Source organism: Octodon degus, unplaced genomic scaffold (assembly GCF_000260255.1).
Source record: "Octodon degus isolate 3935 unplaced genomic scaffold, OctDeg1.0 scaffold00067, whole genome shotgun sequence".
NCBI lineage: Eukaryota > Metazoa > Chordata > Mammalia > Rodentia > Octodontidae > Octodon > Octodon degus.
In genome coordinates, this window is record NW_004524643.1 from 7,623,179 (window position 1) to 7,645,790 (window position 22,612).

Sequence of the window (22,612 nt, forward strand, 5' to 3'; positions counted from 1 at the left end):
ACCTGCTTAGGTAGATGCAGAGACCGGGGTTCAATCCTCAGAGTGTTGTGCTAGCCCCGCTCCCGGGGCACCCTGAAACAGTGATTGAGACTGGACGTGGTGGTGCACGCCTGTAACCCCAGTGCTTGGGAGGCTGAAAACAGAATCACCAAGAGTCTGATCTATGTAGTGAGATCCTGTAGACCCTGTACTAAATACTTAAAAAACAACAGACTTTTTATTGTTATATTAGTAAATATACCTAAAGACTCTTAAAGACATGGAATATCTAAAATCCTTCAAAAATAAATTCTTTCATTTCATTTTATTTTATTTTATTTATAGTTTAATGCTATTGAGGTCAGAACATATTTAGAATATTTTGAAGCTTTATTTATGGCCCACCTATATGAGTAATTTAGGTATATGTTACAGGTGTATTAGAAAAAAATTGATTTTTTTTTTTTTTTTTTTTTGGCACAACCAGGGATTGAACTCAGGCCCTTGCACTTGCCAGGGAAGTGCTTATGCTACTGAGCCATCTCCCTGGCCCCATAAAAATTTTTAAATTTTGTCACTGTTGGTTATACTGTTTGGTGAGGTCAGATTTCTTAATTGTAGTAGTAAGATTTTTATGTCTGCTTGCAGTGTTAGCTATTGGGTGAGGTATGTTAAAGACTTATAAATTTGTGTCTCTTTTTTATTTTGTTGGTATAGTGCATTATGTGTACTTACTGGCAAATCCTTACATAAAAAACCTGCTAATCTTTAGTTCAACATTCTGCTGTGTTCTTCCTTTGAAAGTTTTAACCTATCTTGTCTTCAACTAATTCTGCATTTCTGATCTCTTTGAAAATATGTTATTTCCCTGATCAGCAGGAACATTGTTTTATATTGACCTACTGCATTATGCTCAAAGTGGAAATACCCATTCTAGTTTTAATGATAGAATGCTGAGATACAGTTTTTAAAACATTCAAACAAAAATAGTTAAATTATGTGTAGGGATAATGTTTAAAATATGTATTTTAAATCAGTTATTATTTAAATTATTCCTCCAATGTGGACTCTAAATATTCCAGCTTTACAATTACATGTGGACCTTTTTAATTGTTTAACTCAATATTATAATAATGCTTTAAGGTGGCTACTTACATTCCAAAATCTTTACATTCTCTTTGTTAATTTCTTATGAATATGAATATGATGATATAATTTCTTTCAAAATTATATCATCTTGTTCTAGCCCATTCTTTTTGTCCTAAAAATTTTCTGCCTTACTTTCTTTTGTACTTATTTTTCATTTCTTGTTGATTTATTAGAAATAACTTTCATGATGATTTTTCAGTAATTTTTTCAGGCTCTTTGGTTATTGCTTACACACAGTATCTCAAATGCACATTATAATAGCACCAAGGACTACCTAGGTGTTGGAACAGGGGAGGATTAGGGTGGAAGGTTGGAACAAATTTAGGGAGCTAGTGCTCTCAAGGTTCTTTACATTGTCTAGCTGGTGTCAGCACAAGCAAAGCCACCACATTGTTTAAGGTTTGAATTCGGATCTTTCTTGATAGGCTTCAGTTTGGAGGGGGCACACTACTTTCCTTGGAAGCTTGACTTCACTCATTAGGTGGTGAAATTGGCCTGGCCACTTACCCTGCCTGCAGTTTAGGACAAAAATAGAACCCACCTTCTGAGTTGGTTATGAAGATTATGTAAGTTAAAATATTAAAGTCCACAAGGGCAGTGTTTGTTTCCTATTGAGTCCTCAGTGAATTGTCAGTATTTTAATTTTTATTCTTTTTCTGCTCTTTACATATTCCAATTTTGTGTCTTATTGAAAACTCATTGCCTTTCTAACCTGTTTTGATTATTTTGGTTAAGGTGGAACCATGCTACTTTACATGGCAGCTTTCAGGGAGTTATTATGTAACAGTGTAAAACTGCTTTATATGATTTGCTTGTATCCAGAAATTCCATGAAAGAACTTAATTTTTGTAAGTGGGGCTATTCCTCATAAGCTATGTCAGTGAAAGTCATTAAATATACATAATAATTTTGATACCTTTTAAATCCTGATGACTGTGGGAAAATAATAAATCTCAATGTGATATGTGTGATTACTAAAGTTATTATAAAGAATGAAAGTTCCAGAGGCTGGGGAGATGGCTCAGTAGAATAAGCACTTGCCTGGCAAGCGCAAGGGCCTGAGTTCAATCCCTGGTTCTGAAAAAAAAAAAAAAAAAAAAAAAGTTCCATTTTGAGATAAAATAATAGCTCACTCAAAATTTCTTACTGTTAAATTTTCAGCTGAAGGAGAAAAATTGCCTCAGTATTTTGTCAGTATTTTCATTGAAATAGTGAAACATGAACTGTATGTCATGTGAAAAACATGTGTTAGGTTCTTTTTTTTTTGTACAGGGTCTCATTACACAGATTGGATTTATGGTGATCTTCCTATGAATTTTCAGCCTCCCCATTGCTGGGACTACAGGCATGCAATGTTATACCTGGTCTCGGTGGCTGGCTCAGCGTGCCCGGGGGCAGGGCCAGTGCAACAAGTGGTACGAGGGATTGGACCTCAGTCCCTGCACTTGCCTAAGCAGGCTTTTAGATGTGGCAGGTATTTAGTGGCATATGAATTTGTAAAAGCTTGTAAAATTGTGTGTACATAAAGTCTAATTTAGGTTTAAAAATATAATGTGCCTGTTAATACTTGCATATATGTCAATATATTATTGGTGAATATTTTTATAATGTGGATATTTATTAACTGGTGGTTTAAATTTGGTTTCTTTTAAAAATATGTTGAAATATTTTGTACAATGAATATCATATTTATAAGTAAAAAGTTAAACAATGCAGAGGACAGATAACTATATTTAGGTCTTATAGGATTTGTCAAAGTGTTTTAGAAACCATTGTATCATTTGTTATAGAATGAAATTTGTACTTTGTATATACATATACACATACATATGATAAACATTAGTGACTTTTAGTTTAGTTTTCATTAATACTATTGCAAACTATAAACCTATCATATTCAGATCAAATTGTAAATTACACAGTTTACTAATAATTTTCTATCTTGGTTCAATACACTTTGGGGAAATTGCATTAATCTTTTATTCCGTGAAATACTGACTTCCTGATTCATTCAGTTTAACAATTTACTTGAGTATTATGGGTTTTGTGGTGAGATAGATTGAACTTTGTCATGAGTTTAACTTCTTTCATGTTGATACATGATTTTCATTTTTGCTTTAGGGCCACAGACTCATATCTTTTACTGTAGTCAACAATTCGAAAATCTCATGACATTGATAATTTAAAAAAAGATTATTTGGAAAAGCATATGATAAGTGCTTACTATTTTACATGTGTACATATATCTCCACATGAGAGAACAGAGTTAGATCATCGGGGGCCGGGGAGATGGCTTAGTAGAATAAACATATTTCCCTGGGCCTGAGTTCAAGCCCCAGTTCTGCCAAAAAAAAAAAAAAAAGGACATGGAAAAAATAGTTTTATACTATCCCTATCTAATGATAATTCTTTTTATTTCACTTTTTATTGTAACAGATAATTTACTTCTGGTGTTTACAATTTTTAAAAATTTAAAAATTATAAACAGCTCATACTTGTGATCAGTCATTCAAATGGTAAAGCAAAATATAAAACGGAAAGTAAAAGTTACTACTCCTGTAGTCCTGTTCCCTGGAATTGAACAGTGTTTACAGTATCTTGTGTTTGTGTCTAGAAATCCTCTATGTCAGTGGAAGCATATGTAAGGCTAGAATTCTGTATGTGTGTATATTGCCCTCCTTTCTTTTTTATATATGTAGGTTTTACAGTATTGTGTGGCAATATTTTGTTTCTTAATATGTAGTGTTTTATAAAGCCATGTTGCTTTTTGTAACATTTTATAGTAGACTGTTGTTTGAGTAAAACATCCTTGACCTAGTTTCAGTGGAAAAGATATAGGTTGTTTCTAGTTTCCTTATAATTGTTAACTTACATCTTTTTAAAATATAATTTTATGTATCTGGTACAGGGTCTCACTACACAGCTCAGACTCATAGTGATCCTCCTGTTTCAGTCTCTCCAGTGCTGGGATTTCAGGTGTGCACCGCCACACTGGGTCTTTTTTTTTTTGCAGTACCGGGGATAGAACTCAGGACCTTGAGCTTGCCAGGGAAGTGCTTATTCTACTGAGTCATCTCCCCGGCCCCATGCTAGGTCTTTGTGGCTGGCTTGGTGCTGGGGATCGAACCCAGGTCCTTGTGCTTGCTTAGGCAGGCACTTAGACTGCTGAGCTATCTCCATGGCTCCTAATTTACATCTTATACAAATTTTTATCCATGTAAATACATTTAAGAGTTTAGAAGGAGTTGCCAGATCATCTTTCAAAATAATAGCAGCAATTTATAGGCCCCAGGAGTATGTTAGAATATTTTTTTTAAAATGTACTTAGTACAGGATATATAGGGTCTCTCTATGTAGATCGGATTTGTAGTGATCCTCCTGTTTTCAGCCTCCAAAGTGCTGGGATTACAGGCGTGTGCCACCACATCCAGTATAGAATATTTTTTCTTTATATTTTGGCTAAAACCAGAAAATAAACACATAAATTCTATTGATCAAGAAGTAATATTTTGCTTATGACCAAAATGGTAATTGCTATTTTCTTTTCAATCAAAAGTTGAATTTTATATGTCAGTAATAGAATTTTATATTTTATCCCAAAGCTGGCAGTATAATTCTCTGCATACTTATTAGAAAATTTAACTCATTTAGGACATGTATGAGCTGGTGATGAAAATTAATATTTGTTTTAGTATTTAGTTAAGAGATGGAAACTAAAATTCATAAACTCAAATCATAACAAGTATTAAACTATTCAGTTTAACTATTGTTAAAAGTCATTTATGTAAATTTAAATGGAGTGATTGAAAAAGATTAAAATGTTATAACAATCTCAGTATAGGCTGGATCAGGTGAGAATTATAAATGTATGCGAAGTTCCTGGATAATTTTTATTGAGAAAAATGATATGTGCATGATTTTAAAATATCTTGCAGATCACTTACTATTTACAAAACAAAAATAGTGACTATTTAGAAATCAGACAGTATCTGGATAAGGTGATCAAAATTAGTGTTAACAGTGATGGACAGACGGACATTGTATGTCTCCTTCTGTGACAATTTGTGTACTATTAGTATTTCACCTGGCAGTGACCTCAACATTGTTATGGAAAAAATCAGGAAAATTGCAAATAAGCAAAAATACATTAAAAATAAGAGACTGTATTTGTTTTTTTGTGATGTTGGTGGTGTTTAGGATTAAACTTGTAGCGTCTTACATTCGAAGTATACTTTTTATCACTGAACTATAACCCAACCCCTGTGATTATGTTCTTAAGAAATGTCACTGTCATGAATGACAAAAGAGCGGCATTAAAAATGGTTCAGACTAAAGGAGACTGAAGAGAACAACTAAATGAAATATCTGATTCTCTATTGGATCCCGTAAAAATGCTATAGGGATGACCAGATAGCTCAGTGGATTAAAGCACATGCTTAGGCAGATACAGGGGCTGGGGTTCAATCTCCAGCGTGCCATGCCGGCCCCACCCCCAGGGCCCACTGAGAAGGCAATTGAGACTGGGCGTGGTGGTGCGCACCTGTAATCTTAGCGCTTGGGAGCCTGAAAACAGGAGGATCACTACAGGTGTGATCTGTGTAGTGAGACCCTGTACTAAAAATACTAAAAACAAAACAAAACAAAACAACAACAACATAAAACTACATGTGGCATTATTAAATTAATTGACAAAATTGAACTCAGTAAATTTGTTATGGGTGTTTAGCAATGTCGATTTTTTTTTGAAGCTGTTAGCTGTAATGTGGTTATTTAAGAGAATATCCATATTCTTAGGAAATTTATGCTGAAGAGTTTAGGGCTGAGGATATAAACATCATTAAAAAGCAAGATTTGTGTGAGAGAGAATATATGAGTGCAAGTGTACATAATGGTAAAGCAAATCAGACAAAACATTAAGGTCTGAGCCTGGGGCCGCTATTCCATTTGTATGTCAGGTTAGGTGAATCCTGTGAGTTGGGAGAAAACCCAGGAGAGACTGAAACTAAGAGGGGAGATGCTCTTAGGATACAACTGAGTTGAATAATGCTGAGAAGTCGATTCCGAGGTGGTTTGTAAATTTACCATTGGGCTTGACAAGATGATTATTTTGAGGCCTTCCAGAGTTATTTCAGTGGAGTGATTGAGATAGAAACCAGATTGTGGAGTAGGCAAAAGAGTGACTGATAGTTGAAGAAGTAGGGAGAGTGAAGTAAAGGACTTCTTTGAGAACTTCTGTTGTGAACAGGAATGGAACAGAGGATTGGGTTAAACTTGAAGGAAAGGAAGAAATGAAGTCAAGGGAGGACTTAAGTTTTCTGCAGAGGTTCCTGATTTTGGATCCCACCCACCTTGGCTATATTCTCTTTTTAAGGTCTAGCTGATGTCAGCTGACTGGTGGATTGAATCTTAATGCCTTCTTGTCTAGCTTTCTTCTCAGCCTCCCAACTATCAGGGTTCTCTTTCTTCTTTATTTCACTAAAGTGCTTGGTAAATGATTCCTATCTAAATGAAACTCTTTAGTAAATCAGTTTTTTGCCTTGATATTATGGTGTTTTTATTGAGGCGTCAGTAACAGTGATAGCAGTTATACTGAGATGTTAACATAATGACATTTACTACATATGTGAGGCTATTTGAAGAACTTTATTTTTAAATTTTAATAATTAAAAACACCCTGGGAGGCAGGTATTGATATTAACCTTAAAAAAGAATGTAGGGATTTAAATTATGGATAATATAAGTAATTTTGCCAGATTTTACAGTTGATAAGTGCTGCCTATATGGTTGTGGAGATTTTGTTCTTAGCCTTTATGCTATTCTATCTGTATGTTAAGGAGTAGGTGTCCCAGCTCTAGTTATGTTAAATATATATACCTTTGGCAAAGCATTTTGGGAAAGCCAAGAATTATGCTTTTCTGCTTTTATGTCTATTATAGAAATGTATGTTTAGGATTGGATTGTTGGTATTTACTATTTTTTAAATCTAGTTTTAGATGGGACATTTAATTAATGATTTGGAAAATTTGATTACATAAACCTGTTTCCTAACCCTCTCTTTCTCTCCTACTCTGTTGGCTGTGAACTTTAGTTTTAAATTTATTTGTGCTTATGATAATATGCATTATTTCTTGACTGGCTTTGCTAATTTTCCAGGGCTTATCATTTCTAGAATGACAGAGAAATCATATCACATTTATACTTCTTAAATATACTTTTTATTTCATGACATTCCATTTTGACGGTGGTGAAGAACATGTTCTTAGAGATCATTGAAACAGAATGTTAAGATTGTTTATGTGCTAGTTTACATTTACCTTTTCTAGAAAGGCCTTTTGGCATGCCTATTACCGAATTTTAAATATGAGTACATTTAAGTCATTATATTGATATGCTTATGTGCAGAATAAGAGTTTTTTGAATTAAAATTTTGAGATTATTTTTGGATTTGCCTAACTGATAAAGTTATAAAGTTGTTTTCTAACATCGAAAGTTAAAAAATTGGTTTTATACCTTTTGTGAAACTCTCAAACATGTAATAAAAATATTTTTAGTAGGTAATTATGAAGAAATTTAAGCATCTAGATGTAGTCTATTTTTTACTTTTTTTTTGGTAGTACCGGGGATTGAACTCAAGCCCTCGTGCTTACCAGGCAAGTGCTTATTCTACTGAGCTATCTTCCCAGGCCCCTAAATGTAGTCTATTTTTTGTGCTTGTACAGACTTTCAGAGGCAATGAGGAAGAGCTGAGGAGATCAGAGAAAAGAAAGTAGGCAACATTTTGGGAGCACCTATCGTGTTCTAGACAACTCAGTGAGAAAGCTTTCACATATGTTATTTCATTTTCATAGAAGTCTTGCAAGGTAAATATTGTCAGTTCCTTTTTGTAGATGAGGAAACTGAAATTGCAAGTGTTAATTGTGTTTATTAGCATTGTGTAGATTCAAAACCACATCTGTTTGATATGCAGGGCCAATCTCTGGTCTTGCTTCATGGAGTTATTCAAAGGAACTTCTTAAGCCTATTTATTTATTTATTTATTTATTTATTTATATTTTGCAGTACCGGGGATCAAACTCAGGACCTTGTACTTGCCAGGCAGGCGCTTATGCCACTGAGCTAACTCCTTGGCCCCTAAGCCCATTTTTATTCACTAAATTTTCATTAACATAAAGAATATTACACTACTTTTATATAGGCTTGCAGGTCTTTATATAAGCACTAAGCTCATCTAAAAAGTGCTATTGAATAATTAAAAATAACTACACATCTTTTACATGTACTTAATTATTTTTTTTTTTCAAAGCCCAGGTAGCTCTTATGACACTGTGCCTCTAGACAGCTGGCTGTGGCATGCGGGCCGTAGGTCCGCCACTACTCTAGACCATACCCAACCCAAGAGCAACGTCTTTTTTTATTCCTAACCAACTGGTGTATCTTGGTAGGAGTCCTTGGATTTGAGAACCTTCCTTGTTATCTCTGACATAGTTTCAGATAAATTAGACTAGACTATATGTATCTTGGAGATATTTTTGTAGCATTTATCTGAGAACATTAATAGTAAATATATTATTGACTGATGTAAGCAAATAACAAAGTATCTTAATCTTTTATTGATCAGATTCGTAGCTCAGTTCTAAGAATTTCAAATACAGTGATAATATATTAATCTGGTTACTACTTTTTAACATTTAAGTATGAGGATATGAATAGAAATCACCTAAAATAGTTGTCAAATATGGTCTTATCACATCTTTTTTTCTGAAGTTAATATTAAATGAAATATATTTTAATATATTGATAAGTGTTTTTTTTTTGTAGTAGGAATTGAACTGAAGGACTTCCATTATATCCCTGGCCCTTATATTGATAACAGTGTTTGCTGAATTTTCTTTTGTATTACTTTTGGGTTTTTCTTGGGGGGTTTCTAAATAAATGATATCATTGACAATAGTGGCAATTTCTTTTTCTGTCCAATCTAGGGTTTTTTTCCTTTGTTTATATAAGTTTGAAGATTTCCAGACAGTATTCAGCATCTACTCAAAGATTACATAACTTTTCTTCTTTTATTTATTCATGAAGTGTATTAATACTTTAAAATTTCTCTCTTTCTCTTTCTTTTTTTTTTTTTTTAAATTTGGTACAGGGTCTTGCTACGCAGCTCAGACTCAGTGATCCTCCTGTTTTAGCCTCCCCAGTGCTGGGTTTACACGTGTGAGCCATCACACTGGGTTTTGGTGGCTGGCACTGCATGCCTGGGGTTCTGGGGCTGGTAAGTCATGCGCTACTAGGGATAGAACCCGGTCCTTGTGCTTGCTGGGCAGGCCCTTAGACCACTGAGCTATCTTCCTGCCTCTATCCTTGAATCTCAGAAAGATATAATTCCATTCCTTTTTTTTTTTTTTTAATCATTCACTTATATATTATGCTTGGGAGGATTTATACCAGTACAGGGAAACTAAACTTTAGAGACAACAGATGCCATTAATTTAGATATCACCATTTTATTGTAAAAGAGAGATGGAAATTATTTTCATGACAGAGGATTGCAGAACTTCAGTGGAATGAGCAACATTGTGTTATGCCATTTCAGCAGTGACTTACTTAACTCTGCATATCTTTTAAGAATGTCACCATCTAAATAAGAAATCCTTGTCACCTAGAGCCACTCTGTTGCCGCCATGTTCTGGAAGGACTTGATTCTCTCTGTCCTTTCCCTGAGAGCTGATCCCACAGCTTCCACAGTTGCCAGCAGTACTTTGCCTTCAGATTTTTCTGTAAGCATAATGCCTTCCTTGGTGACAGTTTCGGGCTGAGCTCCTTTCAACCAGTACACAGGCAAACAGTGGGAGAAACCTCCTAAACGCCTGTCCTGCTATGGCTCCTGCCTGGCAGCCTGTTCCACTGTCATGCCACCTCCTCAAAGAGATTCCCTTCTAAACGAGTTTTTATTAAGAAAACTTTGAGCACAAAGAAGCTGAAATTGTTCATTGGAAATCTGTATGTCCTTGTATTTATCTTTCTGTTTCTTATAAATTCTGTTTCTAGATGAAAAGTAAAAATTTAGAAAAACACATTCTCTTAAGAACTGTAATACTATGGGGCTCTAAATCTACAGGTTACTTGTAGATCTATTTTGGCCTAGAGATGTTCCTTTGATAATGCTGTCTTGAAGTAGACTTTACTGTGTAGTTTTGTTGTACTATCTCCTTTGGCTTAGTTTTCACAGAATTTTAAGATACTGTTTTAGTTTTTAAAAATTGCTTACTCATGGTCTGTTATTTCATGAGACCCATCGGAAGTTAAATTTTCTCTTTGGCTGTATACAAAGAAATACCTGCAAGTCAGGGATGTTGGTGATCCAGGAAGAAACTTACTTGTGATTCTTTCAGTCATAAATCATGTTGGGTTTACAAAACAATTCTAAGTTTGTAAATGATTTCTGAAGAATGTGCAAAATGAAATAAATTTCTTTACCCTTTCTAACTCTGGATTTAGAACTCAGTTACAGGTTGTTTTTAGAAGTGTTTTTTTTTTTTTTTTTTTTTTTTTTTTTTTTTTTTTTGTGTTGTAGGGATCGAACCCAAGCAACCTGAGCCTGACTGCTTTGTTGAAGCAGCCACTTAAAGAACTGAGCTACCGGGCAGGCCCCCACAGGTTGTTTTTAATAAGATTTTATTGATACATTTTAGATATACATAATTATCACATTCATCACAGAGAATTTATACCTGAACATGATATATGTGTTCCTTTTTTTTTTTTTTTCATATTTAGCATTTAAGCCTTCCCTCCTCATTTACAAAAGCTGTTTCCATTTTTTCCTCTTTTCTCCCTTTCTTAACCTTTTCCTTCTTTCCTTCCCTCCCGTAACCACTTCTTTTAGACTGCAAGCCATAGTAATTTTGTTATGTGTTGTGACAGCCACAACAAAGCAAAGAAGCCAGAAAATTTAAATGCCTGGATATAATAAGGCTTGGATTTAATCTGTTTAGTTTTTCTATAACATCTGCTGGCCAGTCAGGGACTACTAAATCAAATTAAGGTATTTTTTTCCATAATATGGTCAATTTGAACAACATTTTCTTTTGTTGTTAGGTCCAGATTGTTAAGCTTGTAAACCAAATTGGCAGAGTAGATCATTATTATTTACTAAGCAATTTATTTGTATTAATTCACAATGTGATAGTTTGTTACACCTGTTACTATTCTGAATAATAATAAAAAATCCTTTGAGGCATGTGCCATTATTATATCTTTTACAGATCTTAGATATACTTAAAATTTGGCAAGGACCACATAGGTATTAAGTAGCAGAGCCTAGATTTGAGCTCCCCTGTGTTTGGGAAAGCCATATTATTCACTGTATTACTGCTGCTGCTGCCACCTGTTCACCTTTGTTTTACAGATGAGGACATAAAGTTACATTGAGGCTAAGTAATTTGCCTCTAAGAAATTTCACGACTACTTGCCTGCTTGACATTTCTCTAGAATTAATGATGAATGATGCAGAGAATGTGCTACCTTTCATGGTCTTGTGATTGCTGTTAACAAAATTTGATTACCTTTTTGTATTTCACAGACAAAAGTAAACCTGTTGTATTAAAAGCATGAACAATTAGTCCAACTCCAAAGTCTTAAGATCAGTGTTGTTTTGGAACTACAGGAAGAGAATGGCTTTGCTCAGGTATTAGTGTGGGTCTCTTTTATACAGAGAACATTATGCACGGATAACTTATGTGATGTGTATGTGTTTTGTGTATGCTGTTACTTGTCTGAAATGAACTGTTCTTCTGTGCTGCTGTCCTCCCACTTTAACGTCTATTTCCCCCTATAGTATTTGATAAACAAATCTTATTTATCTTCTTTTTAAGGTACCTTAGAAATAACATCCTCCTACTTTCAACTTTCATAATAGTTCAAGATTTAACTATTTTTTACATGGTTGATAATATTTTTTTCACTTTCCTAGAGTATATCCTTAAGTAATCTTTGAATATGTAGAAAGCATGTTTTCTGACTTCTTGAATGCTTGAACATGACTTTCTTCACGTCCAGACTTCATGATATAGCCCAGTGGTGGTGAGCCATTCGAGCTTTCAGTGATTCAGCCAGCCTGCTGCAGCACATGTGTCATAGATTTCCTACTACAGTCATAGCCTATGTAGTTTATAAATCCATTAGCATTACTTTCTCTCAGAAATGGGAAGGCTATATGTCTCTTCGCATCCGATATAGCCTAAATTAAGTGCCAGCTTGATTCTTGTTCCTTTCTCTTTGAAATTAGAAGGGGGTTGTGATTACCTCAGTTCTCTTCTTTATTGATAAGCAAGTTTATGAATTGGAGTTATTTCCTTTAATTTGATACTCTTTTAAATTCTTCGTAATAGAAAATTGCATACAAAATTAGTTAAAAGCAGATTCTGGCCCAAATTTCAGGTGTAAACACCAACTCTACCACTGGCTTGTTCTGTGGCCTTGGAAGATTATTTAATCCTTTTTATTAATCTCTCTTTCCCTAGCTTTAAAATGAGGATAATGGTAGTGATAGCACCTACCTCATAGGCTTGATGAGTTAATATTCATAGATACAAGTAATTGTGTTGCACCAGATATTTAGTAGCCTAGGGGTCAGAAGGCTAACAGCTTATAGGCCAAGTCAGCATATGACCTGTTTTTGTAATGGATGTGAGTTAAAAATTTTTCTCATATTTAAAAAGATAATTAAAAACAAAAGTGTAAAATACTACCTTGATCTTTATAGAAAATGCAGATCACTTACTATATTATATAAGCGTGTTAAAAAATTATAATGATCTGATTTCAGGAAGATGAAAGGAAGAATGTACTTAGAAATAAGATTAGAATATTTTTTGAACTTCTTTAAATTATTTTAATCCTCCTAATTTTGATGAATCTTTTGGATTTGTGATTATTAGCTACATACCTAGTGAGAGTGTGTTTTTTTAATAAAATAACATACCATACTTTAAATTTTGTAGAACTGTTCCCCCCATCTTTTTTGTCTTCAGTTAAGGCTCAGATAGTCCAGATAATCGTACTTATCTTTTTCCTTTGTCTCTTTCTATTCATTTTAATTAAATTTAAACTTACGCTAAGTATGGCAAAAAAAAAATTTGTGGTGTAATTGGGAAGCATTGTGCAGAGAAGAAATTTAACATGTTTAGTGATAAGTGTCCTACTCAATAGCAGAAGTGTTTTGTTTTGTTTTTGCTCTGAATGCCTTCAAGGCATGACTGGCTGTCTTGAGTTGTGGGGATCGAACCACAGCAACCTGAGCCTGACTGCTTTGTTGAAGCAGCCACTTAAAGAACTGAGCTATGGGGCAGGCCCCCTGTCCTGCTCAATAAAACAATATCCTATGAGAGTCTCAGCAGGCCTGTGCTACAAGCTGGGGTACTACACACCAAGGGAAAATAGTGGGATCTGAGAAAGAAACAAGGGAAAGAAGAAAAAATAGGAGTTAAAAATAATTTGGTAATGTAGTAATTAACCAAGTAAATGTCTTTCATGCCCTGCTTGGGGATGCAAAATTCTCAAAATTGTGGAAATCAAGCCATATGTTGTTATAGCCTCCTTCTGTGACAAACATGCTTTGAATCCATTGTTTTCTACAAAATGCTGTTCATGTTTAAAGTATGTTTTGTGGAATAAAGTTCATTTCTGACGTAATATATCTGACCTTCCTCAACTTGTGTTTCTGCTTTCTTAAAACACGTGTTTGTCATTACTCTCTCTGTCTTTTAGAAAGTCTCTAGGCATTCAGACAGGAAAATAAACTAACAAGTTAGAAAAATTTAGGGGAAAATACATGGATTTTCATCATTAATACAGGGATTTTGTCCCATCTAATAGTAACTTAAATATTAGTATTTATATTTTAGACAAATGGAATTAATGTTAGACTTAGTAGTATTCCTAGTGTTTTTTGGCTGAAGTGAAAATATATACTATATATGAGTTAATGAAAAGTTTTCTTCATTGGATTTTAAGGTCCACTAGTATTATTTCCACTTAGCTGGATTCTTGAATTGATAGACTTCCAATTCGAAGTGGTGGACTGTTTTTAATCATAAAATTAATTATTTCAACCTGCATCACATAGTTTATAGGTTGTAATTTCAGAATTCTCTAAAGTGAAATAATTAAATATTGCAAAGGAAGTATATTTCATACATACTTTAGTTTAATAATTACAGTGTATCATATAGTATTTAATTTTTCCTGACAGTAAAGGGTTTTGACTCTTGGTTAGTATTCTAAATATTATCATCTATGTACTTCCCCAAAACTAGATAGCTCAGTAGAATAAGTGCCTGCTTGGCAAGCGCAAGCTCCTGAGTATAATCCCTGGTACTGAAAAAGAAAGAAGGTATTATATTGCCTATTGTCTTCAGATTAGTTGTTCAGATTACTAGTTATAAATATGCAAAATTGGTCAAAAATTGGTAAAAAAATTAAAAAAGAAAAATTAAGTATTAACTGTTGCTTTCAGTAGATGAGTGGAAATCAGTAGTGCAATTATCCAAGCTATCCTGTGTATATACATTTATATTGTTTTCCATTCCTTCTGTTCTTCTTTCCCTCATCCAAGTTGTTTCTTTCTTTTCAGTAGTTACCTTCCCGTTCACAGTATCTATTGTACCTTTCTAATTTTATTTACTCTTTCAGGTTCTTACATTAGGGAGATGATACAATGTTTATACATGTAGATCTGATTTATTTCATTTATCAGTATGGTCTCTAGTTGCATCTGTTTACCTGTGTAATTTTTATGTATACAGAAAGAATGAGATAAATTGGCTCCTTTTAATTCTTGTAATATAGCTAGACTGGCTATTAGGAGTAAATTCCTGATGCTAATTTGCTCTTTTATAGTTGGTTTCATAATAGCAGAATAAAGAAAACATAAATATCTAGAAATATAGTGGAACCTTAGTTTTTCAGTGGATTAGATCCCATGCCTAGATATATTTCAAGATCAACTGAATAGCCTTTTCCTGTGCACAGAGATTCTGTCCGATTTAGTAGGCTTAGTGAATTCCAAGATTTATATTTTATATTAAAAATTTTTGCAGAACTAGGGATTAAACTCAGAGGCTTTATCCTGAGATATATCCTCAGCCATTTTATTTATTTATTTATTCTTTTGTATTTAGTACAGTGTCTACAGGGTCTCACTACATGGATTAGACTTGTAGTGATTCTCCTGTTTTCAGCCTCCCAAGCGCTGGGATTACAGGCACACACCACCACGCATGGCACCATTTTATTTTTTATTTTGAGACAGGGTCTGCTAAAAAAAAGGTTGTCAAGTTGCCCAGGCTGGATTTAAGGTTGTGATCCACCTGTATTGTTCTTGCAGAGTGCTGGTATTATAGGTGTGTACTGCCATGCCTGACTAAAAAATAATCTTGTTAACATTATTATGTGGCAGTCTTGGAGATCAGATTCTTTCCTCTCCTTGGGATTTGCTATCATGTGTTATGAGTTTTGGCGATCTGTATTATTTGTCTTGTGTAGCTTGTGTGGCTGCTGAATAGTATTCTGTTAACTTGGTGGTGATTTTATATTTTGATAGTTTCCTTTAATAACTTGAGGCAGAAGAAGAAAAAGACAGTAAAAAGGAGCATAAAATACTCTCCCCTTCTTTTCAGGTTGACTTTGTGTTCAAGGCCATCTCTAGATGTGTCTGGCTTGGGCATACACATGTCCCACTTGATTCTTTAGAACTGGCAGAAGCTTTTAATAGCCCTTACTCTCCGGTGTATCTCCTCTCCTGGTTTCTTCCTTTTGAGGCTTTTCAGTGTGTCTGTTGGTCAGTCCAATGTTAGATTATCTCATGCTACTGCATGTAATATTGTGCCTTCAAGTGCTTTCTTTAAAAAAAGCCACCTGAAAAGCTGCCCCAGTTACAAGACTGTGGAGTCAAAAACCATACCAAACCAAACTAAACCACAAAACAAAGGGAAGTCCTGAGCCTATCATTCAGGGACCTGCTACACAGGTCAAAACCCTCCAACCACAATCCATTTAAAATAAGGTTTATATTGCTTCTTCTGGGCCTTACAACCTGCACTAAGAATATGATTGGCTTTCTGTACAGCTGACTGCATTCTGAGGTATGGGTGTGATAAGCAATTTATTTTTATTTTTATTTTTGGTATTTAGGACAGGGTGTACAGGGTTTCACTGCATAGATCTGATTCATAGTGATCTTCCTGTTTACAGTCTCCCAAGTGCTGGGATTACAGGCATGTGCCACCACGTCCAGTCTCAATTGCCGTCTCAGCATGCCCTGGGGGCAGGGCTGGCACAGCAGGCCAGGGGATTGAACTCCTGGCCCCTGCATCTGCCTAAGCAGGTGCTTTAATCTGCTGAGCTTTTTGGCTGGCCTGATAACAAGCAATTTTAAAATGTCATAGTTCCCTCCACAAAGAATCTGCATCTTTCTTCACCAAGCTTTCCTCCTCTGGTTGTAAAATTTTCACTAGATTCTAAAGTTCAGGAATAGTTTCTTCTGACAGTTTTTTTCCAGCTCATTAGTTGATTTTTGTGGAGGAACTTCCATTTTTGGTGATGTCCGCTCGGTAAGTTTTTTTACCAAGTCAGAAGAAGTAGTGCTGTGATACATGTGTCTGTCTTTAACCCTGTCCTCATTAATGTTTTATTTATGATTTTAGCAAAACTCTCTAAGTCATGTTCATCAGATTTGAGAATGACATCTAGGAAGTAATATTAGAGGTGCAGAACTGAGATATAACACAGAAAATGTTGATATAGTTTAAGATTCTGTTTTTGGACCTGTTCTTATATTGTAGGTTATCTCATCTTTATTGACTTTGCCAGGAACCTTCAAATCTGTATCTCCATTGCTTTTCTTATTCCTAATCTCTCAGTATGTACACACAGAGAATAAAACAAATATAAATTGAATCGTAATTATAGTTTTGATCTTCCTTGAAGACTTGCAGGGGGAAAAATGGGATGGGGAGCAGGTTTGTTGTATGCTGTCGTTTAAATTTTTTTCAGTACTAATGATTGCTAGTGCAAGCTAGGCCCTTTGCACTAAACTACATTCCTGATCCTCATTGACATTTGTGAGACAGGGTCTTGCTAAGTTACTGAATTGTACAGGTTAAGCTTGATTTCTGATTTTACTGCCTCATGCTCCCAGAGTGTTTGGGTTATAGGCATGTGCCATTTCATTTGGCTTAATTGAGATGTTATATGACCTCCATATTTCCATGTGGTGTGTTATGGTTTGAGTCCTAATGTCCCCCCCAAAGCTTCGTGTAATCATGGGGCAGCTTCTGGAGTTTGTGACTAATTATTGTTAGTGTGGGTGCTGCATTCAGTCTGGGGCAGGTAATCTGCATTGCAATGTAAGGAAGGGAAAAAGGTTTGATAGCAGCTGCAGCTGCTGCCCCTCTGTTTGCTCTTTGCCACCACCATGAACCGCTGCTTTGTGTCATGTGTCACTGCTTGTAGTCAGCTGAGTATGGACTGGAACCTCTACTAACTGTGAGCTAAATAAACCTTTCCTTTCTTCATTTTGGGTGTTGGATATTTGTCCCAGCAATGAGAGAAGAGTACCTGAGACAGAATTTGGTACCAGAGAAGTGGGGTTGTTGCTGTGGCTAAACCTGACCATGTGGATTACGAGCTTTTGGGAATGGCTTATGGGAAGAGATAGGAAAGATTTGGAGATGTTACCTACAAGAGAGGTGCTGCACAGCTTTGGCTGTTTTCTATGGAAGATTCTGGTCAGAGCTCAGAAGACCAGAAAGCTGATAGAAATCTTGCCTGTAAAGACCAGGCTGGGAGATTTCTGCTGGGAAGAAGGACTGCATTGGTTGATGGACTCCAGATGATTTATGCTATGGCTTGGCAGAAAGTTTGTCTGCATTTTGCTTGTGTCCAGAGACTTTGCCTCTGATTGAGACTAAGCATGACAGACTGATTAATCTTTCAAAAGAAATTTCAAAGCAGTCAAATATTGAGGCAGTGGCATGGCTATTGTTGGGGACTCTTAGTCAGATTTACGTTGAGAATGAAGAGCAAAGAGTCCAGCAGGATGATTTAAAATGTGAGTTTGGCCAGAAAGGACGTTCCAATAAAGCTGTGGACTGCAAAGCTAGAGGATCTCTGTTGCTGAAAAGGAACTAGATAATGAAAAAGATGGCCTGAGGGCATCATGGGAGTTGGAAGATCTCCACCCTTTGCAGCCTCAGAACCAAAAGGGTGAGGGACTTTGCCTTGGGGGAAAAGCTGCAGAACCTCATGTTCCAGAATAGTGGCAGTGGCCACACCAGGTTCTAGGATGCTCCTGGCACAGTGAATTTGCTCCATAGAATCAGGGTCAGGCTGCTCAGTCATCTAGGAACTCGAACCCTACAGCCAAGAGCGAAGGAAGCCTGGCTGCTACTCCAGCTGGCAGCAGACCTTGGTGTCCTCTATGTGGTGTTGGTTTTAGGCACTTGTGGAATGCAGGAGTTCTGAGGTTAAGAAGACTTCCACCTAGATTTCAGAAGAAGGCCTGGGAGGCCAGCCAGTGTGCCCCTGAGAGGGCAGTGTATAAAGCTATGAGGGAGAAGCCTATTCAGTGGAAACCCCAAAAGTTTGGAAAGACAGGAACGTGGACCATCTAAGAGAATCTACAAGGAGGGAACAAAGCTGGCCTAAGAGAGAAGCCATGGGGACTACCACCAAGAATTCCATAGGGGTGGAGCCACATGTAGCTCACAATTTGCTACAGACTGCTTTGGATGTTCCACATGGAACTATAAGACTTAATAACACTGCACACTAAAAAAGTAAAAATATTATATAAAATTACTAGTAAGATATCTACCTTCATATGTAGATTTTGTATTTCATTTCAAAGATTATATAGCTGGTATGACAGCTCAGCAGTGTAAGCACCAGCTCTTCCCTTTAGAACTTCAAGATTTAGTTCCTCAGCTTCTGAGATGATTCCACTGACAAATCTTAGCACACACTCCTTTCTTAACATTATCATGTTGTCTAAAGCCCACTGTCACAAGCTAATTTCCTCTTTCCTGGGACTCCCCCATTAAATAACTCATTCATGTGAAATTATATAGGCTCAACCTTTTCTCAGTCTAATTTAGGAGAACTCTGAAGGGTTGAATTAGCTGCCTCTTTGCACTACCTAAAAAGTTTTAAAAGCTGAGAATGAAAGCTTACCTAATTTTTTTTTGTATTCTTAAGCTAACGTGAAATAATCTTTCTCACAAATTTCACCTTTTGAGATATTTGGAAGGACTTTAGACTTTCTTAGCTGTCAGTTGAAGTTTTCATTATTAGAGGGGATTTAAAAAGGCATATGACCCAGAAAAAAACAGTGAGGCTCAATGAAGATGCCTTTAGTGGTGATATTTGGAAGATCCTACTCTCAGCGCCAAAGAATCTAATTGCACGTGTAGAATTTCATTTCCTTCTTTTTTCTTTAGTCTCTGTATTTGGGTTTAAAGTGAATGACAGGTGGTCATAGTATTATAAGGCCCATTAATTTATCATTTTTGATTAGACTTATAAAACAATAGAAATGTCATAAGGCTCAACATTGTGAAAAATAGTGTAACAAAAAAATCGGTATTTTAGTCATTTTCCTTATCACTTGTTCATAATACCTCACAGCCACAGTTTAAAGGAAAAGAGGCTTTTTTTGGGTTGTGCCTTAGAAATTTCAGTCTCTGTGTATTTGCCAGCATGATAGAATGGTCTGGATGGAGGAAAGCTGCTTACCTCCTGGAGGACAGGCAGCAGGGAGTTAAGAGGAGCTGTGGAGGAGAGACAGAGCTCCAGTTGTGCCCACCAAGGCCTGCCTGTTCTGATCAGACCCTGCCTCTTAGCAGCAAGTCTGTTCTTTGGCCCCCACATCCAGTCACCTTCCAGAAATATGTGGCTTTGTGGGACATTTTAAATCTAAACCAAAGCAAGGACTAGGAGGAGAATAGCAGAAGCATTCTTTTGTGGTTGACTGAATGAGGGACAAAAAGGAAGCTAATAGTTTTCATTTTAAACCTGTATATTTTATACAATTTTTAAAAATAAACATAATGTGTGTATAATGTCTATAAAACAACTAAACTCTAGCATTGGTAGTAGTGTGTATTTATGTATATATCCAGGATGGGAACTGAGGGGAAATTGGGCTTTTATTTTTGGCAGAACCAGGGATTGAACTCAGGCCCTTGCATTTGCCAGGGAAGCGCTTATTCCAGTGAGCCATCTACCTGGACCCTGAGATTGGGCTTTAAAAAGAACTTCTGGAAAAATTTTTGTTGTTTTAAGTTTTTTATTTTGAATAAAGTTATTTGAAAAACCATTGTTTTATAAACACAAAATACAATTAAGTGCAGATCTTTCACACATACCTTTTAATAGATGTACACATTATATAGATGTTTCAGAATTTGAAATACTTCTTGCAAATACTTATTTACTAATGGAATGAAAATACATCTTATGCTCAGTGATTAAATTTCATAGTAATTTTATGAAGTATGGTATAACATTTCTGTGTCATTACATTGTATAGTGTAATAATAACATGAGTATAATAAGCAATTATATAGTCTAAATCTGTTAATATAGACCATACTACAGTATCAATAAAAATAGATCATACAGTTTAAAATAAGGCTTAAAAATATTGGAGATTACCTTAGAACACATTGTAATTCCTACCTGGAGCCTCGACCTCTAAATTGGTTGCATAATGGGTAGATATTCTGTGACTTATTAATTGTTCTCTTGGATTTGTAGCTGTTTATGTTTCATATGTCTACAAGTCCAGTCTATTATTGGCAGTTGTTTTGATTCTGAGGCAGGTGGCCTGAAGAGTCAGCATGCATAAATTAAAACGTTAATATTTTTCTGTGTATCTGAAAATTTTTCTTAGAAGCCTGAAGACTTTTTTTCAGTACAGAGGTAATTTCAAGCCAGAATATTCTTTGAATTTGCACATAATCAATATGAACCTGATTTTTATGTACATTTTTCAGTTATGTATAATAAATAACTTATTTTAAAATAGAAAAGAATTAAAAGGACCTAATTGCTATTTTGCACTAAAGTTCCTGAAAAACACTTAAAATCTGATCTGAATAGAAGAATAGTTATTACACTTATACTTTAATCATTTCAGAATGAGAAAATATTGTTTTCAATGGACTTCTCAATAGAGAGCCCTCCTGGACCTTTTTGCCCCATCCTGAGGAGTCCACATGTGTAATCCCAGGGAAAGTTATTGGAATTCCAATAAATTAATTCCAATCTGTCACTTCTAGTGCAACCCATGGAGAAAATAAAAAGGCATATTTATAGTTGTGGGGAGCCAAGGGCATTCTAAGTCTAGTCAGAACAGTGGCTAGCTAGAACAAAGGCCTTGACTCATCTCTGCAGTATTGGAGGGAGGGAAGACGGGAGAGAGAGAAATCTGCATGTCACAAATTGGGACAGTATCTAGCATTTTGGGGTCAGTGCTTTAAGTTTTGTTTGTTTGTGTTTTTAGTGCTTTTAAGTTTTTTTTTGTTTGTTTTTTTGTTTTATGAGCAGAATATATTTATTGAGGGAAAGAAAGCTCCTGTCTGAGAGAGGGACAGGAGGGGTCCCTGAGAGGGTTGTCCCCTGCCTTAAGTTTTGATATGTAATTATCATGCTTTAAGATGTCATTGCTTCTTTCTTGAAGCTCAGTCTCAACTGATGGCAGTGTCAGTTGGCCTAGCTGACACATACTTGGGAGTTACAGGTGGGGCATCACTGACTTGTCCTGTTACTTAAAAGACTACACATCAGTAACTAGGCTAGACCAATTTGCATTGATTGAGGCCAATTGATGGGGATAAGGCAATATCCTAGCCAGCTCTGTACGTATCATACACAGAGGTAGGGCCAAACACTCTTTTTTCAAGGAAAGCTGTCCAGGTGGACCTCCACACTTCTCATGCCACTTTTCAGTGTGTGCGTGTCTTTTTTTTAAGCCATTCATTAGGGTTTTGGACAGTCTCCAGGGTAGTTATATTTATTACCTCAACTAGAGCTAAGGTAAAAGGGAAATAGTCTTTTTCTTCATTGTTCAGAATATCCATAGTAAATGATTATACTGAAAAAAAACCCTAATTTCATATTAAATAAGTTACAACTTGTTTTTTTTACCTGGATTAATAATACATTAATAAGAAGTAGGAAAATACAGTATTCAGCTTTAAAAGGAAGTGAAAGATCATCTACTCTGGTACTTTAATTGTTGAATTTCTTTAAGCACATTGACAAAATGCTAAGTTTGCTTCTATAGAGACTGTTCCAATGAAAAAATAACTCAATGCTTAATAAAATACAGGGCCGGGGAGTTGGTTGGGCCGGGGAGAAGGCTCAGTAGAATAAATGCTTCCCTGGCAAGTGCCAGGGCCTGAGTTCAATCTCTGGTTCCGAGAAA

General features: G+C 35.6%; 1 protein-coding gene across 1 annotated transcript in view; it reads left to right on the forward strand.

The window, feature by feature from the left end:
- Pde3b (phosphodiesterase 3B) overlaps window positions 1–22,612 on the forward strand; it is a 178,091-nt gene that overhangs the window by 49,916 nt on the left and 105,563 nt on the right. The gene's annotated exons all lie outside the window — the stretch shown is intronic.